The sequence below is a fragment of the Protopterus annectens genome, chromosome 3.part0, assembly GCF_019279795.1.
Source record: "Protopterus annectens isolate FY-2018-M chromosome 3.part0, PAN1.0, whole genome shotgun sequence".
Lineage (NCBI taxonomy): Eukaryota > Metazoa > Chordata > Ceratodontiformes > Protopteridae > Protopterus > Protopterus annectens.
This window is the reverse complement of record NC_056731.1, coordinates 1,838,719,476-1,838,739,622: the sequence shown is the minus strand read 5'-3', so window position 1 is coordinate 1,838,739,622 and position 20,147 is coordinate 1,838,719,476. Positions and strand designations below refer to the sequence as shown.

At 41.1% G+C, this 20,147-nt stretch overlaps 1 protein-coding gene across 1 annotated transcript in view; it reads right to left on the bottom strand.

Moving 5' to 3' along the window:
- Positions 1 to 20,147, bottom strand: part of LOC122797094 — a 625,096-nt gene that overhangs the window by 516,543 nt on the left and 88,406 nt on the right. The gene's annotated exons all lie outside the window — the stretch shown is intronic.

Here is a 20,147-nt window from a genome sequence, read left to right as displayed (position 1 = left end):
AAAAGCAATTTAAAGCTATTGAACGGTTAGTCTTTCGCAAAGGATAATATTTTAAGTGTCACAATCATGAACTTTAAAACAAGAAGTACAGACTATTCAGGACCAGCAAATATTAGAAGGAATAAAATAAACTCCAGAAGCTTAATAAAGATTAAGGGTAAAGTCACTCTAGTCCATTAGGAGACATTTCCACAAAAAAGCAAGCAAAAAAACCTTAATGCTTAAACAATGTTGTAAATATTATTTTTTGACTGTCACTCATACATTACAACAGAGCAGAAAAAGATATTTGAAACTTTATCTCATGCTGCAACAAAATCTGGACATCTCTGGATAACTGTACGTGAGAGTGTTTTATTTCTGATAGCAGGACTTGAATAATTGTTATTTTATTTCTGCTACATAGCAAAACATATTTAGCCTTGCTAGGGTGAAGAACTGCCAACTGATCTAGTTAGTCTGGCTAATCAACAATATCAAAACATGGAGCACAACAGGCAGTTGCTAATAGTTCAGAATGATGGGCCCTTTCAATTAGTAATTTTTCCTTTGTTTTGTTATGGTGAAATATACATGCAAATATTTCCTGGAGAGGCATAATTAAAACAGTTGGTATTACAGATTAAGGGAGATAATTGAAAATAAATCTATTATGATGACTGCACATGTTTCTAGGTCAATTAATTGTTCCTGTGAAATCTTGATGTTCTTAGTGCAGTCTTAAATTATAACACCTCTTGAACAAATTCAGAGAGAATTCTGAGTCTCTATGATATCCAATCTACTACTAAGATCCTCTAGTACAGTTTTAATTTCCAAAGATTCAATTGAAAGCTTTATAAAGGTTTACTGTGGTGGTAAGATGGTTTCCTTGAGGTCTCGTACAGTAACAGGTACATCCTTCTTTACTTCAGCTTAAGTTTTCACTACCATTTTGTGACAAAAGTTTCAAATATGTTTTCTTGCTTTGATTTAATTTCATTTTCTGATGTAAGATTTATAAAGATTTAGATAAAGCATCCTTGATGTCTGCAACACAATCATGGCCTAGAAGGAAATTAATAGTAACAGTATACATTATTACTAAACAGGTCACCAGCACCACTATGAAAATTAATGGATTTGGGCAATTTATAGTATTCTCTTGTTTGGGTCTACATTAAAAGACCGAAGAGGTGTTTCATTGAACACCTCTTGGTCGACACATAAAGAGCGAATGCACTAATACGAGAATGCTCAAAACAGCAATTTCTTTCCCTGGGAAAGAAACCACTTGGCCATCCCTGTGTGTTTGCCCCTTTCCTCACTGTTTTGCGATTTCAGAGTTGGAATATTTAGTTAGGGGGTGTGTGGGGGGTGTGGAGGGCAAAGCCCCCCACGTTCTTATGTTTGAAAGTGTGTGTGTGTGTGTGTGTGTGTGTGTGTGTGTGTGTGTGTGTGTGTGTGTGTGTGTGCGCTAGCGATTTCTTTCCCAGGGAAAGAAATCGCTGTTTTGAGCGTTTGCGCTTTAGTGTGTTCGCTCTTTATGTGTCGACGAAGAGGTGTTCGAAGAAACACCTGTCCGGTCTTTTAATACAGACCTCTCTTGTTTGATACACACAATTTAGAAAGTACAATTGTTCTGGGACAGAGCAAAAGAACACATTTTCAAAAATAGATATGAGGGAACACATAGAGATACTGGATCAGTTCTCCTTCATATTACGGGATCAAAAAAAAAAACATTAAAACGTAAGCCCAGCTCTGTGGCATACAGGGATAAAGTCCTGAATTTTAGGTGATCCATTTTGGGTAACCATGTGGCAGATGAAATAGGGTGTGTGAAAGGTGCCTAAAGCTCTGAATGTGTTCGGTTACATTCTAGTCAGTAATTGTTTGAAAGGTCGTAACCTGCTAGACTGAGTCCAGAAATACACAGAATGAATGGAGAAAGATTGGACCTACATATACAAAGTCTGAGATACCATTTCCTGAGAATATTCCCTTTTCTTCAAGGTACGGCAATCTCAGAGTTGGCATATATAAGTTGGGGGGGGGGGGCTTGTCCTCCATGCAAAAAGTTTAAAGGAGAAGAATGATTTTCAAAATTTACTCTTCTCCTGCGTTTTACTCTTCTTTTTTTTAGCTTGTAGGCATCCAGCATTTTGAGTGATGAAATTTCAATAGGGAGCCATTCTAGTCAAGGGTATATATATATATATATATATATATATATATATATATATATATATATATATATATATATATATATAGTACTGCAACAGTGATCTAAATGTTGAACATTTCTGCATACTACTTGCTTAGTGTACCATGATGCTAATGACACTTTTAGCTAATATTATATGCTGGAACAAGCAGGTCCCTACCCATTATCCATGACAACCTATCCTGCCTATATACTATAAAACGCAGGGAGGATCCTGCCTAACATGCACATGACATGATATGACAAGACTGGTTCAACTGGTAGTACTACGCATATGTATTTCACATTTTCTGATATCATTGTTTTGCTTTTTATTGTCCTCCTCCAGACATACACACACACACACACACACACACACACACATAAAAACATACATATATTCATAAACACCAACAAAATTCTGCTAGCTGCCATTTGCCATTTTTTGCATCTGTTTATTCCATCAAAGAGATAATCATCTTAGCCACTCTGGTGGCATATAGGGATAAAGCACTAACCGTGCCTCAGCCTACCTGGGTTCAATTAGCAGATCGGGCAACTAATGGCATGGCAGGGAGGGATGAGCATGCTTGTTCTGGGAGGGAGGGAGGGTACTTGCTGATAATGCTCCATAAGGTATGGTCAAAAGAGAGAAGTTGCCCTTGGTCACAGTCGACAAGCATGGAGGATGGGGAAATGAAAAGTAGGTAGGGCATATAAAAATAATCCCCTCAAAGGAAACACAGATAGCCAAGCCTTGAGGATACACTTAGGATCCATGACCATCTCCAGTAAATATCAAAATAGTTTGGGGGCATAAGAGGAGGGATGGTAGATCTGGCTGGACATGGGGTAGTGGTGACCGAGCTGGTACCATGAGGTCTGAGTGGAACAAAAAAAAAAAACAAAACAAAGATAATCCTCTTCCAAACACTTTGCATTTCTGCAGCTATTCCATACTTCCTCTTCTTCTGTATGATTTTCTACTTCCAAACATGCAAAATTAACGTCTTCTGTTTTTTAAGCAGTTCTTTGCTGCTTACCTTCCACCTGCATGAGCTAAACTCCCAGTATACAGTGCTCCTTCTTATCTTCATCTTCCATAGCGCTCTGCTGCTCATTTTTTTCTGTCTACCATGTTTTACTACACTGAACTAAATTACTTTAACATACATTTTCAAATGCTTGCTTTTATTTCGTTCATCTGGCTGTTATTACAAGGAGATAATCACTTGCACACACAATTGTTTTTCTTCTGTAGCCCTTTGCTGTTTATTGGGGTCTATATTGAAAGACTGAAAGTTACGAAGTGCAAACGCTCAGATGAGTGAAAATGCTGCAAATCGAAAATGTTAAGCCCCCCCCCCCGCTAAATATATATTCCAACTTCGAGATCGCACTACAGTGAATAAAGGGCAAATATTCTGATCTTCACTGTACTGCATTAAAAAAAAAAACTTCGATTTGCAGTATTTTTGCTCATCTGAGTGTTCGCACTTCATCACTTTCGGTCTTTCAATATGTAACCGTTTACTGGCCTTCTTAACTTCCCAGTTTGTATGTTTTCTCCCAAATAACTTACAAAACACCTTCCCTTTGCCTTCTCCTTTCCTTTTTTTAATATTTTTCTTCCTAGACTGAAACAGTGCAGAACTGTCCTATTTGACTATATGCCTTGTTATACACATAAGCAGGGAACCTATCAACTTTGTCTCTGACATCTGTTTATCTTAATGGTTCCTCAACTTGAAAAACATGAGTTGCCCCTAAGGGCAGGCTCATTCTGTCAGCGTTGTATCACCTGTCTAGTTGTAGCCTGGCTTATTTCTTAAGCATGTAGTAAACTACAGCTGCATTTTAAGGAAGTAAAACTGAAAAACTGAAAGCCATCCTCCCCTGTGAATCACAAACATGCTATTATATTGCTTGACAGGCTACCTTTTGAAATGTTGCCATTTGAAATGTCGAATGCCAACAAGCTGAAAAGAAAGATTGAAAATCCAGGAGTAGAGTGAAATCTCTAACATCACTCTTCTCTTCTGCAAGGAGGAAGCAAGGTCCCCACACCCCACTGAACTTATATATACCAGTTCCGGGATCACCATACCTCAGCAAAAATGGAATATATAGAGAAATGGCCATCTTGGACTTCCTAAATGTAAGTCAATTTTTTCAGTCCTTCAGTCTATGTGTTTCAGGACTTGCTCTAGTGGGTCCCAACATTTCAAATTGTTATTTGCTGGCATCCAGTCCCAAAAAATAATGAAGAACGAGCTAGGCTTCACAGTAACACATCATTAGTTCTACTTTTGGACACTAGCAAGTGGTCATTCCACTACTGTTTCACAACTGAAAAAAAAACAAGATATAAACTGCTGATTGAAAGCCTCTGAAGTTTCTTAAATTGTTAGGTATGTTTCTACATTGTGATGGTAACTACTGAAACTATCAAACAATGACTCTTAGTACAGTGATGAAATAGTATTCTCACAAAAAAAAAATGCCAGAAGGCTCAGATAAAAAAAGAAGTTATGTACCTACCATAACGTTCCATGTTAGTTGTCCTTCATCTTGCCTTCCTTCTTGCTGAATGGGTTCAGAGCCAATCCTCAGCTCCGACTCGGCCACTTACTATAGCTCGAGAGCTCTTTACTGGCTCGAGGCTACCCCTTATCCCAGAATACCCAGCGTCAGCTACCCAGATCTCATTTGAGATAGCTCACACGACATAATTATAGAAGATAATCCATTAATAAACCTGGATATACAGTTAATTGTCATGGTTCGCTTGGGAAGCAACTAATAAGAAAACAAATTAGCCAGTGAAACCATTGAGAAACTCTCAATCCTTGAGGAAAGGGGAAGGAGGGAGGGATGCAAGAAAGAAGGTGAGATGAAGGACAACTAACATGGAACGTTATGGTAGGTACATAACTTCTTTATGTTAAGTTGTCCAATCTCGCCTTCATTCTTGCTGGATGGGACAGCATCCCTAGCACCTCAATCCTGGGTGGCTCATTGAAACAGACTCTTCAGAACCGTGGAACCAAAGGAAGCCCTGCCCCTGGAGACCACATCTACTTTGTAATGAGAAATTTATGTATGGGGATCTGCCCAAGTAGCTGCTGCACAAATTGAATCTATGGGCAATCTAGATTGAAATGCTACCGAAGTAGCTACTGACCTGGTTGAATGACCCTTGGGTTTTGTTGGAAGATCTTTTTGACGCAAATGGTGGGTATGGACTACGGTGCCTGATAACCATTTTGACAATGTTACTTTAGAAACTGGAAGGCCTTGTTTGTTGTTAGCAAATGAAAGGAACAACTGATCTGATTTTCTCATCTCTTTAGTTCTATGGAGACAGAAACGCAGTTGTCTATGCACGTCCAATTGGTGTAATCTGTATTCTGCCTTGTTGGAATGATTAGGGAAAAAGACAAGAAATTCAATGGATTGATTCAAATTGTGTTCTGAACAAACATTAGGTAGAAAAGATGAGTTGGTTCTCAGAGAAACTCTGTCTTTGTAAAAATCTAGGTATGGAGGGTGAACACATAGTGCATGAAGTTCTGAAACACGTCTGGCAGAAGTAATAGAAACTAAGAAAAGAGTTTTCCAAGAGAGAAATTTCAAGGAACATGATGCTGCTGGTTCAAAGGGTGGCAGTATCAAGGAGGCCAGAACCAAATTGAGATCCCAAGGTGGAAAGGGTTCTTTCACTGGGGGTCTAAGTAGAGATGTACCTTTTATGAAGGCCTTACAGAGTTTGTGAGACATTATGCTGGAGTTTGAAGCTCCGACATGAAAATTTGAAATGGCAGCTAGTTGTACTCTGATAGTAGAAGCTGCTGCACCATAATGAAACAGTTTTGCTAAGAAATCCAAAATCTCGTGCACAGGAGCTGTAAAAGGATCTAAATTCCTGGATTCTGCACAGTAAGAAAATCTTTTCCATTTGCTAGTATAGACTTTCCTTGTATTTGTCTTATGGGAGGAAACAATAATATCACGCACTGCTGGGGAAATATAGGGGAGCCTGTCTAGGATTGGAAGTGGAGTAACCAAGCTGTGAGCTTGAGAGATTGGAGGGATTGGTGTAGCCCACCTGATTGATGAATCAATAGGTTCCATACTGGGTCCAGAATCCAAGGCTGGGCTAGAAAGTGGGGGTGAAGAAACGGAAACTAAATTTGTCGAGGCCAATAGGGGGCAATGAGGATAATTTTGCAACCCAATGATTTTGCTTTCTGAATGACTTTTAGAATTAGGGGAAAGGAGGTAAATGCATAAAGGAGTCCCTGAGGCCAATCGTGGACTTGAGGGTCCCTGGGTGTCTGACCTGGAGGAGGAGGAACAAGGGAGAAGTATCTGCTGCATTTGTTGTTGAGGGGAGAGGCAAAGAGATCGCCGCAAGGCTGGCCCCATTTGCAGAAAATAAGATCCACAATTTCCTGTTTCAGGGACCACTCGTGAGGCATGAGGATAGCCCTGCTGAGCCTCTCCGCTATTACGTTGGATGTCCCAGGGATATGCGTTGCTGTCAGAAAACGTTGGGAGGAAATCGTCCATTGCCTCAGTCTGAGGGCCTCTCGGCACAAGGGGTAAGATCTGATTCCACCCTGTTTGTTGATGTACCAAACCACTGACATATTGTCCATCTGTATCGCAATAGTCCCGGCAGAGAGAGAGTCTTGAAGAGCTTGCAATGCTAGGAGCACCGCTCTCATCTCCAGGATGTTGATGTGCAAGTGGTACTCGTGAGGCTGACAAGTGCCTTGGACTGTCTTCCCTAGATAATGCCCCCTCCACCCTATCAGGGAAGCATCCATGGTCACTGTGGCGACCGGATGGGGTTCCATGAAAGGTCTGCCCTGAGTAACTAGTGGGGAGACCATCCACCAGGAAAGGTGTCTTTTGCAAGATTCCGTAATTAGCATCATGTGAGACATGGGTAATTCCTGGAAGGATCATTGTGTGAAAAGAAGCCACTGAAGGATTCTCATGTGAAAGCGTGCTAAGGGAACTAGAAGAATGGCTGCTGCCATGGACCCTAGATCTTGAAGAACATATTTGACTTGAATTTTTTTTTCTCCTCAGGAGAAGTGACACCTGTTTTCGAATAATGGAAATGCTTTCCTGAGGCAATTTTACAATTTTACAATAGTTTTTCTTGTGTTTAGCTCTGCTCCTATGTATGTAATAGATTGACAGGACAACAAGGCAGATTTTTCAAAGTTTATTGTGATGCCTAATTGAGCACAGGATGTGACGGTGTAATCTTGTGCCTCTATAAGTTGTTGCCTGGTGGTAGCAATGAGGAGCCAGTTGTCCAGATAAGGAAACACCTGGAATCCTAGACGTCTCAGATGAGCCATGACTACTGCCATGCATTTGGTGAACACCCTGGGGGCTGTGGTGAGACCAAAGGGCAGAGCTCTGAATTGGTAATGACCGGCCCCTAGCCGAAAGCGCAGAAATCTCCTGGACCGTCTGTCCATTTTTATATGATAGTATGCATCCTGAAGATCTATGGAGCACATCCAATTGTCCTGACCGAGAAAGGGGAGAATGGACTGCAGAGTTATCATCCGGAACTTTTCTTTTTGTACAGATTTGTTTAACCTGCTGAGATCCAGAATTGGTCTCCAGTCCCCTGTCTTTTTGGGCACTAAAAAGAATCTTGAGTAAGTTCCGGATCCTACTTGGTCTGCGGGGACTTCCTGGATGGCTCTTTTTTCTAGCAGTCTTGAAACTTCTGTGATTGCCTGATCCCTTAGATTGGGTGGAACATCTGGGATGGATTTTTTTTAAACAAAAGGGGGTTGCTGAAAGGGAATATTGTAACCTCTGGATATAATGGCTAGTACCCATTTATCTTTTGTAATATTTTGCCAGGCAACTGGGTACAATGAAAGCCTTCCCCCGACTGCCTCCAGAGTTGAGCAGTCAGGCATCCCTTCAGGGATGTTGATAGGGTTTGGAAGAGAACGTATCTGTCACCCTGATTTTGCAGACCCCCCTCTGCCATGAGGGCAGCATCTGCCATTGTTATTATTCCCCCTCTTCCCCTGGGGGAAAATTCACCACGTGCATCAGGCAAGGGTCCCTGAGACTTTCGAAACCACATCTTTCCACCCTTCTGACCCTTTGGGTATGGTCTGGTAGGAGTGGAAAAATGGACTCCACCATCAGAAAGCGTCTTGCCTTCCTGCTGGCACCTGGTAAGCGTGTCTTTCACCTGAGGCCCAAGAGAGAGGAGACATCAAAGGGGGTATTGGTGAAGGATGCTCTGAAAGGTTCTGCAAACTGACACAGCCACAGCCAAGAATGTCTCCTAAGAACTACTCCTGTTCCTGCAGCTCTACACGCTCCATCTGCTGCATATGGAATAAGCCTCATGGAGGAGTTGACTACTGAATTAAGAGTTGCCAGCTGGGTAGCTACCTTGGCTGAAGCTCCCTCAGCTGTCGGATCTTGTAGGGTATCTCCAAGCTCTTTTAGGAGATCCAAAAATACCACTCAGCCGGTTGAAAAAAAGAGCAAAATAAACTTCTATAAACACAGAACAGATTAATTAAAACCAATCTCTAGCGCTTTGGCCACAGCCTTCTCCGAGTACAAAAACACAAAAGAACACACCCCTTACATATAACACTTAATTACATCAATTACATACCTTATTCATGCCCTTAGGGGCTAAAGTATCATACTTCAAGATAAAAACAGTTTCTTTATAATGTAATTTTTCTTTTAAAGCAATCTCATCATTTTCTACAATTTGTTCCAAAACACATGCTTTTAAATGACACAACTCCCCACAATGAAACATGTTAAAATGAAGGGCTACAGGACTCTCCATATTATTCCTTCTAACATCTCTAATATGTTCCTGTAGCCTTACCCTAAAAGTACATTTGGTCTTGCCTATATAAAATAGGCTACAACTACATGAAATAGAATAAAGCACTCCTTTTGTACTACATGTAAAATAACCAGCTGGGGAAAACTTCAGTCCATTAATTTTTCCAAAGGAACTCGATATATATCCACATACAGAACAACCACCACACGGGACAGTTACGTATATGCTTCATCTTCTCTCTATAATTTCATCAGGGGGCTCAAAATTATTATGTACAACCATATCCTTAATATTTCTTCCTTTTTTATATGAAATTAAAGGATATCTATATAAATTTTTTTACCTTATTCTTACCCTTAAGAAGAAAATCCCAATGATGTTTAATTGTATCCACTACTTCTTGACTAAAAATATTTGTAACTCATTACAAAATAAACCTTCCTATCCCCACTTATCACTGTATCCTTTACCCTCAAGTAGTTATTTAGACTCCTTTGTCCAAAATCCTGACTTTGCTGAAATAGCAATTTCCTCATAGACTAGAGTATAAGATCTTTACTATACCCTCTTTGTTTAAATACCAAAAAAGTTTGAATCAATTCATGATGCAAAACATCTGGGTCACTACATAATCTACTGACTCGTAAAAGCTCATTAAAGGGTAAGGCACAAAGCATATGCATGGGGTGACAACTATTACTATCAAGAAAGTGGGTAACATCATTACATTTTCTATGGATTTTAGTGGTAATATTTCCAGAGCTAACATCTAACTCCAGATCCAAAAATACAACTTTTAGGAGATCCCTATGAAGCCTAGTAAAATGGGAGAGATAGTTTAGGGACCTAAGGGAGAAGGTCACTGATGAAAACATTCGGTTGCCATATCTGTCCATTGTACGAGAGTCTTTATTCGGTGGATGGACAGATGAGGAGGTTTCAGCTAACTCTCTCTTTGTGGCTGCTTCTACTACCATGGCATCAACTGGGACACCTTTAGTCAAGAACTGTTTATCTTGGGGAGCTGTGATGAATTTATTGGGTCTCCTCGGGACAGGTTCCATGGAATCTGGAGCTGACCAAGCCATTCGAGACACTACAGACATGAGTGGATCAAAAGGCGGAGATACCCAGGAGGTGGAAGGTCGGGAACCAAATGCGTTCAGGTATATAGACTCATCCTCGGAGGGGGCTATGGAAGTCCAGCTATGCCTCTGCCCGAGAATCTCAAGGATGCCCAAAAAGGAAACATCTTCAGAGGGGGACCTTGGGGACCCCTCTGATTTATCCAGGTCTGTATCTGAGGTGACAGACTCCGGGGAGTCTTGGTTCTTCCTCTAGCACTTTTTCTTCTGGAAAACCTGCTCAGAATGCTCTGGGGAGGTTTTGGAAGAAGAGGGTTCACCCAATGGGGTGTCCTGGGGCATAGGTTCCCTATGTTTTGGGGCTGGAGGAGGAGCAGAGGTTGTCACAGGCACTAAGAGGGACAGCGCTGATGGGACCGATAGTGGGGCCGTCAGAGGGGACAGCACTCTCCGCATGACCTAGAAGGTGTCACGGTCTCGACACAAGGAGGGCTCCAGCTCCGAAGAGACAGGAATCCCACCCTGCGCCAAGGGCGACAGCACTGAGGCCGATGTGGGAGCCGAGTTCAAATGAGCCGACGCTCCGAGAGGGAGAGCGGGGTCGGACAAGGGTCTGATGCCACTTCCCCCCTCGGAGCCGACATGAGAGCTTCAGTGCCCAGATACCTCGATGGGAGGAAGAACCGAGGTAATCGGAGCCAATGTCGGAGCTGAAGAGGATGTCATTGGAACCGAAGGAACCACTATCGGAGGGTCCATGGACTCCGGCTCCGAACTAAGCATAGTCGGAGGAGGAATCAAAATCGAAGTGGATGGAGCCGAAACCTGTTGAGGCAGGCTCAAAAGCATTTTAGCAAGGGCCTGTGACTTAAGCAACCTACTGACCACTTTCTCCACATCCTGATCCGATAACCTCGAGGATCGAGAGGAGTGGGAAGATGAGTAATGACTGGACTTGCTTTGAAGTAATGGTGATTGTGGCACCGAGCGAATCGGCTCCAATGAAGGAGACCTAGCTCTTTTGTGGCTCCAAGACGGCTCCGAAGTAACAGTTGGAGCCGACGGATGAGTAGTCTTGTTGGCGCCAGATGGCACCGACACACTTGATTTGTCAAGCTCACAGGTCGGTTCCGAACATGGACCCGACGGCTTGACTGGTTTCAAAGGTTTCACTGGCTGAGATGCTTTAGCCGGAGAATCCTGTTTTAACAATCCACAGAGGATAAGCTTGTTTTTCCACTCCTGCAGAACCCTTGGACTAAAGGCATGACAAATAGAACAAGAGTCCTGCAGGTGCAGAGCCCCCAAACAGTAAACACAACTAGTGTGCCCATCTGTCAGAGACGTCTTCTGACACCATGAGTCACACTTTTTAAAACCTGAGGTTTTAACTTCCTTAGACATTTTACCAAAAGGACACAGTACAATAATAAACTAATAAAGACCTTAAAGAAGAGCCTCTAACTTAAATGGCTGTCCTTAAAGGGAGGGGGGTGCAGAACTCTCTAAGTTAAACGAGTTCAGGGAATAACAGAAGGCCTAACAACTAAGGGGCGATGGCCAACACAGCACAAAAAACAACACAAGGACAAGATAAGGGGCAAACAATAAAAGAAACTTACAAGCTACTATAAGAGAAAAAATATATCAAATTTTAAGCAAATTATTTAAAGGTTAATAGAGAAAAAAGTTATACTAAGCCTGAGCCAGTATTGATCGCAACCTCGCAGCTAAAGTGGCAAATGAGATCTGGGTAGCTGACGCTGGGTATTCTGGGATAAGGGGTAGTCTCGAGCCAGTAAAGAGCTCTCGAGCTATAGTAAGTGGCCGAGTCAGAGCTGAGGATCGGCTCCGAACCCATCCAGCAAGAACATAGGCGAGATTGGACAATTTAACATCAATTGTTTTTGAGTCTAGAACCATGACACTTGTGGGAAAAATATTCACGAAAAAGGAAAGAAAGAAAGAAAGAAAGAAAAAATGTATTGAGCTGATTTATGATTCATAACTATATTGGTAAGTGTAAAATTACCATCTGTCTGAGTTGGTTGTAGCTCAGGTGGCTACAAATGATCCCAAGGTACTTAATGAAAAAAACACGGCAAGTTTCCTGGTGTCCTGGTCAAGTTTCCTCTAGTCAGTTTGAATACCACTTCTAGTCTCTGCTGAAAAGAGGCGACTGGCCTACTGGGACTAACTTGGTAAACAAAGTGTAAGTAAATAAAAACAAATAACCAAACTCTTATTTTGATGAAGGCTTTGCCACAAATTTTGTCTCCAGGAATTTTGAGATGGTCCATACTACTGACAGTATTTTGCTATGAAAGATTTTACTTGCCAACCAGTTAAGTGGATCACTACTCTCGGACAATAACAATACAGCTCCTTCAGAGAAAAAAAGTGATGGTGTGGCTTCGATGGATATTGTTCTACTGATATCTGTACAGTTTACATTATGGACAGGTAAAGATCAATTGGAATATCTAAATTCAAATGAGATGTCTTCCAGGCTGTAGACTACCTGAAGTGACATTTACAATAGCCAGAAAAAGATGACAGCAGTAAAAAAAAAAAGAATGCAAGTTGTGGGGAATATTTTATTAGCCCACTAAAGCTCAAATATGGCATTACCACACTTACAAGACTGTCATCCCAGGGTCACTCACATGAAAGACCTGATGGGAAATTACATATGGTAGCCATACTTGGATTATGGCACTGAGAAAACAGCAGTCTGTTCATCCGCAGCACAGTGGTGCCCTGGGGTTGCCACACTTCGACCATGGGAGTACATGGAGAATCCATTAAAAACTCTTCATAGTCATATTCTAGGAATAATATTTCTCGTCATTGTAGAAGTTTGTTTAAAATAGGATGTATACTCTAAAACAACATCAACCTGGGTTACAGTTACTTAATACTTAAGGATATACACAAAGAATACCAGATAACATCACAACCAATTCAGAATCCTTTACAAATAAGGAATGCTCAGGAACTGGATACCAGTATAAAATTACATCCATTACTCCTGTTCCTTATCAATCTTTACTGAATGGATTAGCAGAACAAGCAGTGCAAACATTGAAAGGACACATTAAAAAGTTACTGATAAGTCCTTTAAAACACAAATAGCTAGATGTTTGTTTAGTTAAAGAAATGCATCACAAGTAGATAGTGAATTTTCATCTGTCAAAATGTTAAAATTGGAGAAAAAATACAGTCTGCTCCTCCATTTTCATTGCTCAAGGAATGTTTGTAAAATAAGTCATGTAAATGAAGCATCACAAAACAGTAGTCTTCTCGTTTGATTGACAGTCTACACCCAAACTGATTACATCAGCCTCTTACAACATCTAACCCAACCCCGGGCCCCATGGCACCACCCCCTCTCTCAGGAAATTGGTTAACTGCCCGTCCACCTGATCCCTCCCAGTTTCCAGCCCTTATCTAACCACGCAAAGAGCTATCTATCCCTCCTTTGCACTGGCTTCACCACCTGGAACCTGAAGAGAGGAAGAAGCTGAACAAAAGAGCCTTCATTAACTGCTAGACACGGGAACAGGCTTAATAGAGAAGTCCCCAGACTGGAACACCATAAAACCATACTCTTGAGAGCAGGGACATTCTCCCTTTCACTGCAGATACCCCACAGCAACCAGGTACAAATATTCTAGTCACATGACCTGCATTTAACAAAATTTCTGTAATTTGCAGTACAATGAAAATTGTTATCCAAGGGCACCACTTCACACTGCTTATTTCTGTATACCATAGGCACAGTTTGCCTATGTTTAAAGAAGATCTGAGATTCTTATTTTTATTAAAAGTATTTTATACTCTGCAGTTCACCACTTGGTGGATTTTTTATTCCATGGGCATAGAAAGCCTAAACAAAAGATTATGATGTCTCAGACTTTACTTACATTTTTCCTCCTACTTGTGCACATTCATGAGCTCTGTAAAAATGAGCACTGTGATTTGTTTCCACTGTAAGCTACCTCTCTGGATGCATGCATTGTTCAAAAAAATAACAGAAAGAAAATGGAAGTCATGTAGTGTAACTCTAAGTGACTACCTCCCCTGCATATAAAAAGGTCTGCCTGTATCAGGAAGAAGAATGGGGACTGGTCACACTAATCACGCATATGAGCTGCTTGAAAGCAGGCAATGTAAACCTTTTTTCAGGTGAAAAAGTTTTCTTAAATATAGTTCTATAGTGGTAGCTCTTGCTGTGTTGCCATGTTTTGTTTGTTAAAAAAATAAAAACTTTTTATCTAAGAATGAGGTTCCTCAGGCTGCTGAACTGGTAAACCCTCATGGGTCTTTAGGAATATTCGAATAAGGGACTAACCTCCAAGCTTTTTTGATTGGCACCTTGTACTTCCATCTCCTAGATTTTCCTCCAGTCAGCCCCCCTGGACCTTTCCACCATTGTCAGTAACTGCCTTTAAATAACTGACCTGTTGAATGTAATGTAGTAGAACAAGAACACTCGTCCATCTACTAATTAACTGAATAAACTACTTGAACCTTCAACAAGGCATCTTTATTCCTCTCAGAGGGAGGCTATCAGGAAAAGAGTCTCCTAGATCTGCTCGCCAAAGTGATTTTACCTGGACGAATCCTTTACACTCTGTTTACACCTCTAAACTTGGTAACAGAAGAACTATGAGAAGACTCAGAGAGACTGAACATTTGGCAAAAGCACAGTACTGGTACTGTAAATGTACAATATTGTACATTAAGGAAAAATAAATATATTATTGCTTAGTATAAGCATAGCGTGTAGCCATAGCCGGTTTTAGGCACCAGCGAACCCTGCGGTCGCTGGGGGCCCCCTGGTCCCGGGGGGCCCCCAACCACTGCAACTTATGTTATCTTGATATTTTGTAACATGTCTGTCAAACCAACAAAAGCTAGTACAGCAAGCTTGCATACTTAAACCAGGTAAGTAACAATAACTCGTATTTATCTCCTTCAAAATTCAAAGATCTTTAGTTATAGTAACAATATTTTGTCAAGTAACAAACTTTACAATTTCATTAAATATTTTACCAATGATATAATGCTCCAGCCTAGTTAAGCCCTGTTGGTGGACATCCTCATCACTAAAATTAACAACATAGCCAGTTGTAGGTACCTGCAATAACTGTGGCTGCAGGAGCCTTAATCCTCATTGACTGCGTGGGGGCCCCACAAAAGCTGCTGTTGGTTGGGGAAAAATAAGGAGAAAAAATTTATTAATTTTCAATTACACTCTTTAACGTGAACAGGACTGTAATATGACCCTGTTAGGACAAAGTTGTAATGAACATAAGCAAAGTAAGCACTAGAGAGATCAGCAGCCCAGGGTGACTGATCTCATTGCAAACTGTGGGGTTTAAGAAGAGCTGATGCTTCTAATCTTCAGGGATGGTTTCTTTTTCAGGGTTTTTATACATACTGGCAGAACAACTGATACTATAACTCTCAACGTCTTTGCTGAAGAATTCTGTTCAGTGATAAAAATAATAGCATAATAAAGTCTCAAAATGAGGGGCACATTTTATATATTACTCTAATTCACTTTGAAAAAGTTAATAGAATAACACATTTGCATCAACATGCATTTTTTAGACAATAAGTGTAAAACTCTGATTACTTGATTTAGTGTGACAGAATAAAATTATAAGACAAAATCAGGAATATCTGTGAAATTAGGGATAGTGATAGGTATTAATTTACTACTTACTGAGGTAAATAAAATTGTCTTATCCCTGTTGCTGTTTGATGACTGCTAAACAGCATTTGCTGAAATAAGTACAAAATTAAAATTGCTGTGATGTTTGTGTGTGTGTGTGTGTGTGTGTGTGTGTGTGTGTGTGTGTGTGTGTGTGTGTGTGTGTAAAATATCACTGATTTTTATCAATGCACACATCCAATAATGCTGGAACACACATGTTATTCTTCTGGGTATCAATAAAAAATGTAGCTAATAAGTGATTATATTTCAAAAGTAAGGCATAATGTATGTCATAGGCATTCAGACACTTAGATCTTCTAGGTATCGGGTGGCCTCCACTCCCTAGATGGTAAAAATAGATACAGGGGCCTCCCTTAATCATCCTTGACTGTGGGGACCCCCAAAAAAGCTGTTTTTGGTTGAGGAAAAATGAGGAGAAAAAATGCTTTCATTTTCTGATTGCACTCTTTAGCCTGGATGGAGTTGTATGATATGACCCTGTTAGGATAAAACTGATGATAGCCTCTGTCCTCAACCACAAACATTCTAAAACATCCCTGCTCAGATGTTTGTGTACAGAAATTTACCATAGGTTATGTGGGTGCTGGGGCTTGTGTAGTCATCATTTCCTTTACTTTTCTAACAGACCTCAGAGGTATACAAAAAAAGTTACTTTAGCTCCTGTAGGGGCAGTGTACTGCCTGGTAGCAGCAAAGCATAATACATTATTGCAGTCATTATTTATTTTCACTTTGCTCACAATCAAACATCAGACACATATACAGCTGGTTGCCTTTGGGATTAGGATTGAAGAGTTAGTAGGCATGCTATATATATATGTATTTCAGCAGTCACTTGAAATACATGACTGTGGCCATTTGAACCTCTGCTTTCATCCCAATCTAACACCAGAAGGTTGCATAAGCAGTGACCCTCTTTTGAGAGGATTAGTGATGCAGACAGTGTTCCCATACAGGATCCATGTATCCTCACAATTGACTTTTTAATTTACTTGGAGCTTCTATTTTTGTCAGCTTTTAATTTTAAGTCTTGGGTACAACTTATGTCTTCAATGAAAGAAAAAAGACTGGAATTCTTTTTTCTTGCTCACAATTTTTGTTTAGGCCACTTTTGGATTAAAAGGTTGGGAAATGCTCTAGCTTCTGGGGGCAGCAGCTTAATGGAGTTATTTCCTAAATGGTTATTACTATGCTAACTTGGTCAAGAAAGTATATCGAAAAGACAGAAGGAAAACTAAAGCTGAACAGCAACATTGAATTTCTTTCCTTAATCATCATTTCTGTTCAAGACATCATTGGGTTAAAAAAAAAAACTTAAAAGCACTTGAGAGCATATATAAAGTTATGGCTTCTTGAAAAAGCTGAAGAAAAAAGGTAAAATGTGAGAAATGGAAGAAAAAAAGTAATGTGCATAAGTGGGAAGCCCAACATGGGGAAAACAGAGGGAACTCTGGAAGGTGTGTGTGTTTTTTTTTTTTTTTGCATGCATTGAAACAGAAACCATGTAGTGTAACTCTAAGTGACTACCTCCATTGCATATTAGGTCTGTCCTGTACAGGAAGAAGAATGTATCCTTGTCACACTAAATATGGCTGCTTGAAAGCAGGCAATGTAAACCCTTTTTCAGGTGAGATTTTCTTAAATACCATGTGGTAGCTCTTGCTGTGTATGCCTGTTGTAATAAGATCATTGTAGCTAAAGGTCAGTCTGTGAACTGGTAAACCCTCATGGGTCTTTAGGAATATTCGAATAAGGGACTAAACCTCCAAGCTTTTTGGTGTACTTCCACTCCTAAAAACTGCAGCATGAACTAAAAAGGCATGGATAGAAGTGGTGGCAGGAACAGGGTGATCCTAGACTGCTCGCCAAAGTGGCCAGGGGCCCCAACTTGACATCTGTTTACACCTCTAAACTTGGTAACAGAAGAACTATGAGAAGACTCAGAGAGACTGAACATTTGGCAAAAGCACAGTACTGGTACTGTAAATGTACAATATTGTATTCCTACCTTAAGGAAAAATAAATATATTATTGCTTAGTATAAGCATAGCGTGTAGCTCCTTAACAGTCTGGCAGTTAGAGCTCAGGCTTAAGGCTCTGAGCTGTTAACCACCTTTATCTTGTAGTCAGTGGTTTAATTCTATCAGCCTCCATTTATATTGGGTGACTTTAAGCAAGTTAGTTAGCAAGATAGTGCTCTTAGACAACTGAAAAACTGGGCTAAGCTCCTCAGTGGTTTCCTGGACCACACGCCTAGCAATTATGTATGAACCTAGGTCAGTCTTTGTTCCTTTCCATCCCCTAGGTAGTTCTGAAATATGGATAGAGTGATGTTTATGAAGCTGGAAATTGATGGTGTAATGATGAATGCTCCACAAGTTGGGTGTGCGATGGATGAGAAAGAAAAATTTTGCAGTGAATTGGATGAAGTGCTGGTGAGTGTACCCAAGGGTGAGAGACTGGTGATTGGAGTGGATTTCAATGGGCATGTTGGTGAAGGGAACAGAGGGAATGAGGAAGTGATGGGCAGGTATGGTGTTAAGGAGAGGAATGCAGAAGGTCAGATGGTAGTGGATTTTGCAAAAAGGATGGACATGGCTGTAGTGAATATGTATTTTAAGAAGAGGGAGGAGCATAGGATGACATACAAGAGTGGAGGAAGATGCACACAGGTAGATTATATCCTATGCAGGAGGGCCAGACTGAAGGAGATTGGAGACTGTAAAGTGGTGACAGGGGAAAGTGTAGTTAGGCAGCATAGAATGGTGGCCTGTAGGATGACGTTGGTGATCAAGAGGAGGAGGTCAAGTTTGAGAGCAGTGCCAAGGATCAAATGGTGGAAGTTGAAAAAGGGTGATTGTGAGGTGGAGTACAGGGAAGAGTTAAAACAGGCACTGGGGGGCAGTGAAGAGTTACCGAATAGCTGGTCAACTACAGCAGAGATGGTAAGGGAGACAGCTAGAAAGGTGCTTGGTGTGACATCTGGACAGAGGAAGGAGGACAAGGAGACCTGGAGGTGGAATGAGGAATTACAGGAGAGTATACAGAGGAAGAGGCTGGCGAAAAAGAAGTGTGATTGTCAGAGAGATGAAGAAAGTAGACAGGAGTACAAGGAGATGAGGAGCATGGCAAAGAGAGAGGTGGCGAAGGCTAAGGATAAGGCATATGGAGAGTTGTATGAAAGGTTGGACACTAAAGAGGGAGGAAAGGACATGTACCGATTGGCTAGACAGAGGGACCGAGCTAGGAAAGATGTGAGCAGGTAAGGGTGATAAAGGATAGTGAGGGAAACGTACTCACAAGCGAGGAGAGTGTGTTGAGCAGATGGAAAGAGTACTTTGAGGGGCTGATGAATGAAGAGAATGAGAGAGAGAGAAAGTTGGATGATGTGGGGATAGTGAATCAGGAAGTGAAACAGATTAGCAAGGAGGAAGTACGGACAGCTATGAAGAGGATGAAGAATGGAAAGGCTGTTGGTCCAGATGACATACCAGTGGAAACATGGAGGTGCTTAAGAGAAATGGCAGTGGAGTTCTTAACCAGATTGTTTAATGAAATCTTTGAAAGTCAGAGGATGCCTGAGGAGTGGAGAAAAAGTGTTTTGGTACCTATGTTTAAGAATAAGGGTGATGTGCAGAGCTGTAGTAACTACAGAGGGATAAAACAGATCAGTCACAGCTTGAAGTTATGGGAAAGAGTAGTGGAAGCTAAGTTAAGAAGAGAGGTGATGATTAGTGATCAGCAGTATGGTTTCATGCCGGGAAAGAGCACTACAGATGCAATGTTTGCTCTGAGAGTGTTGATGGAGAAATATAGAGAAGGTCAGAAAGAGTTGCATTGTGTCTTTGTGGACTTGGAGAAAGCATATGATAGGGTGCCTAGTGAGGAGTTGTGGCATTGTATGAGGAAGTCAAAAGTGGCAGAGAAGTATGTAAGAGTGGTACAGGATATGTACGAGGGTAGTGTGACAGTGATGAAGTCTGCAGTGGGAGTGACAGATGCGTTTAAGGTGGAGGTGGGATTACATCAAGGATCAGCTCTGAGCCCTTTCTTATTTGCAATGGTGATGGACAGGTTGACAGACGAGATCAGACAGGTGGCCCCATGGACTATGATGTTTGCAGATGACATTGTGATCTGTAGTGAGAATAGGGACCAGATTGAGGAGACCTTGAAGAGGTGGAGATATGCTCTAGAGAGGAGAGGAATGAGGGTCAGCAGGACTAAGACAGAATATGTGTGTGTGAATGAGAGGGAGGATAGAGGA